The sequence below is a fragment of the Anser brachyrhynchus genome (genome assembly GCF_964034855.1).
Source record: "Anser brachyrhynchus genome assembly, chromosome: 6".
Classification (NCBI taxonomy): domain Eukaryota; kingdom Metazoa; phylum Chordata; class Aves; order Anseriformes; family Anatidae; genus Anser; species Anser brachyrhynchus.
The window spans coordinates 29244334-29253135 of NC_137700.1; the positions used below are offsets into that span (position 1 = coordinate 29244334).

At 38.3% G+C, this 8802-nt stretch overlaps 1 protein-coding gene across 2 annotated transcripts in view; it reads left to right on the forward strand.

Moving 5' to 3' along the window:
- DNTT (DNA nucleotidylexotransferase) overlaps window positions 1–6453 on the forward strand; it is a 114689-nt gene extending 108236 nt beyond the window's left edge. Inside the window, exon 14 of one of the 2 annotated variants that reach the window (XM_080596516.1) lies at window positions 1040–6449. The gene's annotated coding sequence lies outside the window, so the exon portion shown is untranslated. Of the gene's footprint in view, window positions 1–1039 lie in introns of both variants that reach the window. The other variant, XM_080596518.1, reaches the window with a different exon arrangement.
- The last annotated feature ends 2349 nt before the right edge of the window (window positions 6454–8802 follow it).

Below are 8802 nucleotides of genomic sequence, written 5' to 3' on the forward strand. Positions count from 1 at the left end.
CTGCATCCTTGCCCCAGACACAACTTTATTTCCTCCCACAGTTGCTGTCTGGTCTTCCTGAAGAAATATTCTTATTGATAGAGATAATTTAGTTCGGCAATTTCAAAGGGTTTTAATTGTGTTTGGTCTGTGAAATTAACAATCTAGATTTCTAGTAATGGGTTAAGGAATTATTTTTCATCCATCAGTGGGCAGCTTTCTTTGATTGATATTTAGATAATAGAGTATAGGATAGCTACCAGCTGCGTCTTCAATATACAGCACTCATAACAAGAATGGCAATAAGAATGTTTCAGTTAATGCTTGTTAGCATTTAAAACCTTTATAAAAGAAGATTGCTTTTTAAGAATACCTGGACCATCTGTCATTTCACCATTCCTATCACATGAGAAATACAAGTGTGAGAAACATGTTGAGGACATGGCATCAAGATATATGTTAGATTGTTGACAAGGCATGTGGTTTAAAAGGTATAAGAAATGTTACAGCCTGGAAAGACGTTGGATTATTCTCAGCTATGAAACTACTGGGCTCTTAGTGAACAACCACCACATCGTAGTTTCAGTAAAATTAACAAAAAAAATAATAGGGCTGGTTACTTCTTAGCCTTCTTACAGACTGCACTTAGACTGCACCAAGGAGCATTAAAATGAATGCATCATTAGTATAAACCTAAAAATAACAAAACTGACAGAATCAGCATCTGCTGTTTTTTGGCTTTTTTTTTTTTCTGGTCACAAAACAGCAAAAAGAAAATCATTGCCAGCTGCATAAATGAGACATCTTTGTAAATATTTAAACAAACATTGAAATAACCTTTCTAGTTTTGTACAATAAGTAGTACAAGCTAGCAAGTATTACTGTTCCAAATGTGCTGCTTTCTCAGTTCTATAGTCAATGGAAAGATATAATGAACTTTATTTTAAAAGAGGATTCACCCAAGTGTATTGTGTTAGTTTTCATGGTTTTTTAAGACATCGATTGGGTGCTTTCTAAAGTGTTTGTAAGGGAATTTTTTTTTTTTTTTTTTTTTTCCCAGACATGCCATTGGAGTTAAATAAGCATGGTTTTGTTTTGGTAAACTTTTTGGCTTGGAAGCTAATAATTCTTGAAAATCAGTACATATCCTCCCTCCCACCATCCCCCACCAGCTTGGACCAGCACATTGATCAGGTAGTCAGCATCAGCACTGATAGATGAACTTTCCAAGAGTGTGGTTGCATCTTTGTCAAGGTCAACCATCTCCATCCTGACCTAAAAGCAAGCCAGTAAACGAACTGCTGTTTACTCCTCCAGCAAGACGTGTGTCCATCAATGTTTCACTGCTCTGTATGGGAATGGACGAGTTTGCAGAGATTCTGCTTCCTATGAGATGCTTTTCCAAGCAGCCAGGAGTTGTCCAAGGCATTCTGTATGTGAAGAAACATCCCATGCAGCTATTTCACATGGATTCCTCATTGGACCCACTTATTCCTAACAAAGAAAGTATTCTGCTTTAACCCATTTTGGAAGTGTATAACACTCAAACACAAAAAGACAAATGTACAGAAGCACAGGTTTGTTTTTAAATGAAACCAATAAAAAAGAGGTGATATACTTTGATTTCACGTCAAACTTGTTTTACAAATGCTTTCTGATATAAACAAGCCCCCAAACTAAAGCTTTCCAATCGAAGCTAGTGAAGAGCAGCCAAAAAGAGAAAATAAGTTAAAACGATTCAATTTGATACTGCTGTTTTAGCAAAAATGCATAAATAAGAAAAACAAAACAAAAAAACTCCACATAAACAATTGCCAGAATGTTGTTTTGCTTTAAGAATGTATTTTCAATCTTGATATTTGTGTTTCACAACATATGGGATATTCTGTTCAAGAGAAGTAAATATGATCAGGGTTACAGAAAGATGAGCTAGCAGTACACTCTGCCCTTAGTCATTCCAGCCACTAAAGAACTGGATGTTTACAGTTCATTTTACACCGCTCTTCTTTTGCCCTATTCTGCCAAATGTCTCTATTTGAGCATTGAACATGCCTACACCATTATTACTGATTATATACTTATATATTGGAATATCTTTTTCTTTTCTCTAAAAGCAGTGCTGGCTTTTTCTCAGAGATGATCCTCTTGATTATTCAGAGTGATGATTCCTTAGAGTACTCTTAAATGAGAGATGACAATGTACCGTGGAGCCACCCCCAATCTTCCATTCCATGTTCACATTCCATTACAAAGAACTCTGGTAGAGCAAGACCCTGGAGAGTAATGTTTTTACAGTTTCATTACCATCTAGTGTATTAGACCATGGCAAAAACAGAGATTAATAAAAAATATATCCTGTTACAGTGAATGATCACTTGGCAGCTTTGGTTATTTTAAAACTTTATCTAAGCTCTGTAAACTAAGCTTTCACCATCTGTTCTACCTTCCAATTATAAATGCAGAAAGAACATAATTCACAAGTGTATCATAAAAGTGGATAATGCAATTGATTAAATGATATTGCTATGTGTATGTGTGTTTGATTATTCAGTTCCTCTATTTTCCTTTTTAACTCATAAATCACTCCAAACACATCATACAGTGACTTTTTCTTGGCAAACAGACAAGAGATGTATTCTTTCACATTGGGGGGAGGCAATGGACTGATGATAATGATGGATGGAGGGAGAATACCAGAGAGTTACAAATACTGTCAAACATCAAGTGTGCATGCTCCAATTCTTTGAACAAGTTGGACCAACCTGCTCTCTTGCAGTACTTCAGAACATAAGGACCTACTTGGGAACTCTTACAATAAATAAAGAGCAAGGAAGTATTTGCTCGCTTAAATAGCATCTCACATTCTGCATATAACCTTTTGCATGGCATTACGTTATCTGCACATTGTTATGAATTGAAATCTTGGTGCTTTGTTTTGGTATGTGATCCAGGTGCTTTTATTACTTTCAAAGATACTAAAATGAATTTCATTTCTATTACATGCTAAGATTAAGTTCAACTTGACTTGGGCGCTGGTAAAATAGAAAAAAACCACTGTATGGTAAGGCAGTTAGGAAACAGTGAAGTTACATAATAAGTGGGGAAAAAAAAAACTTGTGTTGCCATAAATAGGAAATGTGAAATGAGTTCACAGATTTCAATTAATAGTAAAACATGAAGCACAGTGTAGCTTTTAAAATACTTAATTTCCTTAAAGCTAACAGGTTCTAGGGAATTCACTACAACTGGTGGAAAATGATACTCCAACCCAAAGTCTGTCTTGATGAGAGCTTGCTCAGGCAGGATGAAATAGAAATTTGAAGGGGCTTCTACAAAGATCTAGTAAATTTGTAGGTTCCCTCAGGGTTCACATGTCTGAATATGTACCTAATACTAACTGCACTTTCTTTTCCACTGTTTCTGCAGAATCTTTTCTGTAATAATATGCTTAAAGTATGTACATTTTGCCCCACTTAGTGTGTCCTAACTGTGTCCATAAAACACAATGCACAAGAATGTATTTGTCTGAATGGATGATAGAAAGTATTTGTGATCAAATCTGTTTTGAAAGATGCTTAAAAGTAAGCAGAAGAAAATTTCATGTTTATCTTTTTAGCATTACTCAACCTATTAGAATTACACTCTAGTTTCTGTGGTTCTCAATTTTTAGCTTACTTCCTCCCAAACAAATCTTCTGTATTGTTAACTTTGTTGCGTGATTTAAGCAGATAAGGAGACAGAGTTCTTCATGACATTAATGTACATTTAATTCAGATCATTACTTCTGCAGTTGGCCTCAATCTTCTTCTGAGAACTACAGTACACACCCCAGTCATGTCCTGTCATCTCTTTTGCTCTTTCTGTAATGTCGTCTTTCCTCTTTCTGACAGGTAATTTAGACAGCCTGCCACATACTTTCCTTGCATATGATTCCACTGGATCTGAAGGGATTGAAAGATGGAATGTGGTGGAACAACACAATCTGTAGCATGTCTGAGTATTTTTATAAATATTTTAAAATATTTGCATTGACTTTGCAAGGATTTCCTATGTATTAGCAATGCAGTCTGGATAGAGTAGTAGCATGGCTTTGCCAGGAAATAATGCATGGTAATTTCCTCACGAGACTTTTTAACATCAACAAATAATATTTTTTCTTGTACTACTATGTAAAAAAAAAATGTAAGCTTACCATATATTTGCTTGGAGGTAAAATAAATGTATAATGGATTGTTAAAAAACAAACATTAAACATAAGGAAGCTTAAAAACCCTGATAAATCCCTAGGTGGATACATGACACACTCAGCCATAATGCTAGTATTTCTGTTAGTTGTGAACCTATCTGCAGTGATGTATTGCTTAGAACAGCAGACAAACCAGGCAGGTGTCAAACAGCACATATATCAATCAATAAGACACATAAATTAGGTGCTAATACTTCATCTTAAAATGTATTGGCATATGCAAAGTCTCATTTACTTCACAGGGCTAAGCCAGGACATGGTAGGTCCAAGCACAACAGTAAGTGGTGGAGCCTTAGGACTGGAGCCAAACTCACTCAAATCCACAGGACAACTTATAATGACTTTCAGCAGACCGTTAATTGGTCCTCAAATCATTTATTATGAAATCTGAACAGATATCTTTTAATACATCCAACATGTTATTTGTGAATATAATTTTTGCAACCAGCCTGTCTCTGCCATTGGTATGCTGGCTCATTGTATCAAAATTGGCTTCACAAAAGAAACTACCATCTGAAGCCAGAAAAATACCTAATTATCCTGAGTTCAGAGCTGGTTGTTATTTTGGGGGTTCATTAAACTAATTCAAATTGATGAACCATTTACTTTTGTTGCTAAAATGTTCATGTTCTTCTAGAGGTCAACAGCAAGTGAGCAGTTTTCTAGCAAAATAAGAAATTATACCATTCCAAACGCAGACAAATACCTCCAACACACTGCTAGGTAGCCTGCATATGCAACACTTAATTTATCTGCTTGTCTCCTACTTTTTCTGAGCCTCAGTTCTCCCTTCACGTGCTCTGTGCTCATCTCTTCTACTAGTCGTCGTCTTTTTTTTTTTTTAATATATATTGGATTTTCCTTCCTTTACATTGTCTTTTTGTTTAAATGTTTTTTGTTTGTTTGTTTGTTTGTTTGTTTATCTTTAGTGAACTTTAAATCTTACACTGGAATCAGAGTTTAATTTTCAAAAACACGTTTTCCTCTTTGGTTTGAAACTCGGCAAAGAAATAAAAATTCCTTATTATACTCAAACTTTAAAAACCTTAGGAGACCTAGAAGAGAAATCTCCAAGGGTTCAGTATTTTTAAAAAGAGATTAATTCTTTCTCTAAAGCGGTGTTTTAATATGGCAGGTTTTTTGAGTTTTTCTGTAACCAGAGATCACGTTTTTACTTTCCATTAAAGAACAACCACAGAGATACTAACTCTGCTTGACAATGTTTATAGCAGACATTATTTAAACTATAATATAAATGATTTTAAGATATGAAGTCAGTTGTACACAGACTCTAAGAGACTCTGATCAGCGATGAGAAATTGTTCACTAGATAACTAATTCATATGGCTCTCTGCAGAGCAGAGCTGTTTTGGCCAGCTGCCCATATTCACTTCATCACACGTTTAAGTTTAATTAGACTTTGTAGACTGATGGATTATAAAGCCAAAAGGGAGATATTGGGATTGCCCAGGCTGACCTCGTTTCCAGTAGGGGCCAGAGAACTTTGCTGAATAAATCCCCCTTCCAAGAACAAGTCTTTTCAGCCAGGTATCTGCTTTTGTTGTACAAACTATGGTGATGAGTTGTAACCCTTATTACTATTGACCCAGTGTTTCCACACTACTCTCACTGTAAGGGCTAAGTTAGCCTTCAGACATTTTCCTTATCTTAAGCTTTGTATCAGCCAGCATCGGCCCCTGAACTCATTTTCCTTTCAGGGGCCTGGGGAGACCCCTGCTCTCAAATGTCTGCCTGCAGCAAAGCCTCCTTGGTGTCCCGCTGGCAAGGCTCTCTTGGCCACCTGGCGGCTGCTTCCAGGCCTAGCTGGTCGGCCCAGGCAGCTGGTGTCCACGCAGGCCTGTCTGGGCCTCCTGCGTTTGCCACTGTGGAGAAATGCCTCCCTCCCACAGTCTGCTGCCACCCCTACACACTGGGAGTGGAGCAGCCTACACAGATGGTACTTTTTTTTTTTTTTTTAATATACCCTCAGAAATGAGGATTTGAAAAATGACCGCTCCGCACTGCAGTCCTGGGGCAGAGTAGGTGCCTTTACAATGTTTAGCAGCTCAGACCTGTGCGTGGACCTGCCATGGCTGTGACTGAATGCCTGAATGGGCACAGCCCAGTCTAACACTTCCTGGGGAAGCAGCTCCTCCCTCAGCCCTTCCAGAGAATCTGTGCCCATCTGTGAGAGCCAAGTGGCTCCACATTATGCTAAAAGAGGTTCAAAGGTCTCTTGTGACAAGTCACCCACTAAAAAAAGTCCCTCTTTTGGGGATGTCATGGCCTGGATGGAGCCCAGTAAGGTGTTGAGCCACTGGGGTTGGATTTCCCAGTTGCTGCTAAGTAGTCAGCAACTTACACAGTTATGTCCCCAGATGTCATATATAAGTGTATTTTATACAACCTGTGGTGATGAGTTGTAACTTTTATTATTATTGACCTAGTGTTTCCACACTACTCTCACTCTAAGGCCTTTTAGCCTTCAGACATTTTCCTTATCTTAAGCTTTATATCAGCCAGCATCAGCCCCTGAACTCATTCTTCTCTCAGGGGCTTGGGGAGACCCCTGCTCTCAAATGTCTGCCTGCAGCAAAGCCTCCTTGGTGTCCTGCTGGCAAGGCTCTCTTGGCCACCTGGGGGCTGCTTCCAGGCCTAGCTAGTTGGCCCAGGCAGCTGGTGTCCACGCAGGCCTGTCTGGGCCTCCTGCGTTTGCCACTGTGGAGAAATGCCTTTCTATGCCACTTAGGCCCCCACGGTCTGCTGCCACCCCTACACACTGGGAGTGGAGCAGCCTACACAGATGGCACTTTTCTTCTTTTTTTTTTTTTTTTTTAATACCCTCAGAAATGAGGATTTGAGAAATGAATGCCCTGCACTGCAGTCCTGGGGCAGAGTAGGTGCCTTTACAATGTTCAGCAGCTCAGACCTGTGTGTGGACCTGCCATGGCTGTGACTGAATGCCAGACTGGGCGCAGCCCTGTCTGATACTTTCTGGGGAAGCAGCTCATCTCTTAGCCCTTCCAGAGAAACTGTACCCATCTGTGAGAGCCAAGTGGCTCCACATTATGCTAAAAGAGGTTCAAAGGTCTCTTGTGACAGGTCACCCTCTAAAAAAAGTCCTTCTTTTTGGGATGTCATGGCCTGGCTGGAGCCCAGTAAGGTGTTGAGCCACTGGGGTTGGATTTCCCAGTTGCTGCTAAGTAGTCAGCAACTTACACATTTATGTCCCCAGATGTCATATATAAGTGTATATTATACATAGGATTGCTAGTTAAATTTAAATAAGTATTCATGCAGGCTTCGAAAGGGATTCCATCTATTCGACTGTTGAGACTCACAGTTACCATAGGTACCAAACAGAAGTATTGAACAACAGTTAATAACTATCTAACTTTCAATGGCAACCAATATTGGGAAATCTACTGGTGTGTGCTTGAGGTGATTTAATAAGCACAGTGAGAGCTCCCTTTCTGGCTGTCTGATCTTCCAAGTGACTTTGTTCTCCATGCCTTGGTCCTGCATTTGGAGTCATACATGCTGATAAGTAATTCTAATGGGCATTTACTTTCAGGCAGAAGGAATCCATAAAAACTGTGTGAACTGATCTGTTAAAAAGGGATTTAAGATTTAAGAGTTCTCATTGAAGAAAGTAGAACAACAATATTTCTGGTGTCTCCTCCCCCAGTGAAATGACTAATAGAATAATTTACTTTGCATGCTTGTACCTACCCTTACATTCAGAAGTGTATTGTATCATTCAAACTTAGAATCATAGAATCATTAAGGTTGGAAGAGACCTTCAAGATCATCTGGTCCAACCATCAACTTGAAATGACCATGGCTGCAAGACCTGTAACAGTACTTGAGAGTTTTTAGCAATAATATTCTGCAGCTGATGTTAACAAAACTCATCTGTAGCTTAAAGCTCCACGAGGGTCATCCTGACCGCTTACTGGGTTTCATAATATATGAATAACCTTCTTAGACTAATACTAATTAACTTTGTACAGTTTCTGCTGTAAATTATTTTCTGAGCCTCTTAGGATTGCTCTCAGCCAATTGCATACATGGCAAAAGGTTAATTGTTTGTGAAAGACAAAGAAAAGGGCACCTCTGTGACTCTCAGTAGAAATTAAGAAAATAATGAAATCTTTCAATGGGAATTCACCTGCTTCATGTGTTAGGTATTAACTGCAAAAGTTCTGTGATATTGAAATACATATTTTCAAGAGCAACATTAGACAAAAACAGAGTGCTCATTTATATAAAATAATGTCATGCATTGCTGCTTTGTTCAGGAGCCTGTCTAGCTAATTTAAGCTTGTCTGTTTTGATAGGAATGATATGGAGATATATATATATGTATAAAACTATGTATGTCCTATGCTGATCAAGGCATGATGGGTTGTTCAAATTAGCTTCTAGCATGCAGGAAAATAGTACCTATATACATGGCAACCATTATCAGACAAATAGGTATTACATAATTATTGTGGCATTAAATATTTATGTGGCATACCGTTATCAGAAGAGACATGAATTGCCAATTGCACCCAACAAATAACAAAAGCAAT